The sequence below is a fragment of the Microtus pennsylvanicus genome (assembly GCF_037038515.1).
Source record: "Microtus pennsylvanicus isolate mMicPen1 chromosome Y unlocalized genomic scaffold, mMicPen1.hap1 SUPER_Y_unloc_2, whole genome shotgun sequence".
Classification (NCBI taxonomy): domain Eukaryota; kingdom Metazoa; phylum Chordata; class Mammalia; order Rodentia; family Cricetidae; genus Microtus; species Microtus pennsylvanicus.
This window is the reverse complement of record NW_027460880.1, coordinates 4,818,840-4,821,353: the sequence shown is the minus strand read 5'-3', so window position 1 is coordinate 4,821,353 and position 2,514 is coordinate 4,818,840.

The following is a 2,514-nucleotide window of genomic DNA, read 5'->3' as shown; positions in this document are numbered from 1 at the left end:
TCAACATGATATGTTGTCATACAGATTTCTTAGGGTTTTGTCCCACTGGTGGTTTCCTTGGTATGTTTACATAATTTTTGCCAGATCCAATCAGTTTTGCCATGCACTCTCAGCTCCACGTCATTGTGTTCCACTTATGTTCCAGTCCAGGCATTTTAGACCTCTTGTAACTGTTGTAAGAGTATCTCATGTTCCACCTAAATGATTTAGGGTTTTATTTAGGCTGGGTTTTATCTTCCATCACTGTGTTCATTGACATTCCTTGGGCGTAATTCCTGGGACACTGAGCCTAACTCCTGGGGGATTCCTCCAGTTATTTCTCCTTTCTTAGATAGTTTACACGCACACTATTACTGTGAGAGTGTTTCTGTAGCAAATATTCTTCTCAAGATGAGAAGAAACTTCAATATTACAATCCATTTGTTATTGTGATTTAAATACACACACACAAACACACACAAGTTAATGCACATACACTGATGATATCTCAATTTATGGGGCCATTCTAGGGATGTCATGAGCGATATCTCTCGAGTGGTTCTCAGAAGGCCATAGGGTGACCCTCTCTAGGTACTTAAGCAGGGAGGAGAAGTTGACCGCACTGTGACATGTCCCTAGGAACTATGTGTGCCTTGTCCCATAGTCAGACTGATGACTGACTATCTTGAAAACCACCATGGAACTTTTGTTTTGCAAATGATGGAGATCAAGTCAGGGTCAAAATCAGAAAACTAGATGGAGCTTCCAAGCTCCAGTGGAAGAGCAGATGGATGGAGAAAAAGAGCAAGGATGTCAGGAATATAAGGGCTTGGTCCACACTATGAGACACTGTGCCTGAACTAAGGGGATTTCAACTAATCCAGTGACCTGGGAATGAAAGAACATGGGATCAAACTGGAAGCTCTGAATGTGGCTGACAATTGGGGCAGACGGAGAAGCCAAAGATAATGGCACTTGCAATTGTCTGCATATCATACACTGGCTTTTTGTGATCATAATTTTTGTGGATGCATACCTTGCTAAATCTGGATGGATGAAGGGTGGGCTTGGACTTCCCACAGCTCAAAGTACCCTGCCCTCTATTTGGACTGGTGTTTGAGTGGAGAGTTTTATTTAAGGAGCAAGAAGAATGTGGGAGGAGGAAGAGAAGTGGAAAGTTTGATAATTATTATTATGAAGTAATGGAAAAATCAATAGAAAATAACCAATGAGGACATTGGAGCTAGGAAAAAAAACATTCATGTGAGTTGTTGACTCAGACCAAAAATTATTTTACAGAAAAAAAAAACAAAACACATAAAGGGGTTGAGTTACTTGGAAAATATGACTCAAGTAATTGGGAAGAAGATTGGGGTTTTTATTTTGGGTCTTCATGGGGCTGTATGAGCAGCATTTTAGGACCTGTATGCTGGATATTTCTGGGGGTTAGTAGGGAAGAAACCTGGCTAGGAGGAGTTTTATGACATAAGTAGAGCCTTGATGATGTCACAAAGCTTTGGTTGGGGGTGGCAACTCTGTTCCACATGAAGCACTAGTCGTCTATGAAGGTGGGCTTACTATCTTCACGGTTGCTGAGGAGGTCAGTTCAGCTCTTGGGCTCCACAACTGTTCAACCGAATTTCCAGAAGTTGGAATCTAGAGAGCCAAGATATTTTCTTTTGGTAAATATGTTTAGGAAGCAACTAGGACCTCTGTAGTCAAAGAAAGGTTTCTTTCAAATCTGCTCTGGGTCCAAAATATATGTCGTTAACAGCTCCTATATTTGATAGCTGGGGGACAGTTAATGTCAGTTATTCTCCCCAGTCTATCTTTGCTAAAAAATGTCCAATTCCTCAGTCCACTTAAATGGCAAAGATCCTCTTTGTCCATATGTGTTTTAAAAGATAATTATTTCTAATAGGTGCTGTTGCACAGATTAATGTTTCTTTCTTTTGGCAGTTTGACTCACAGTACTCACTTCTCTAATGAAGATACAGAATATCTTTATGTAATCAACCTGGATCTGGATCAGGAGACACAATAGAGAGAGCCAGTGGACTGGAGTGCCATGACCTTGGGCAGGTGGTTATAGATCAGCCAACTAACCAGTAGCTTGAGTGGTAAGGAGAGGAGTGGCTGTTCTTTGAATTCTTTGCCATCTGTTCAGATATTTCTTTCTCACTTTAGGTATAGGCATAGCTTCCTCTCTCATTGATATAGTAAGTCAGGAAGTAGGTTTCTCAGTAGAGGTCAATTGCATTTTGCAGCAGGAATATGTCTCTGATACACATATACTGAGCTGTAGACAAGAGTTTGATACTTTTCCTATTAATTTCTTAAGAACATATTCCATTTAGGTATCCAAATCTATTCAGCCCTGCCATTTTCACCTGCTCCAAAGTTATTCCTAAAAAGAGCCTTGACCTCACATGCTCACCTTCTTATCCTTGCAGGCACTTATGGTGGAGGAAACCACTTTGTGTCTGATTTAAACTGAAGAGTTCTTCCTATGCAGAGATTGGCAGCTATGAAGCC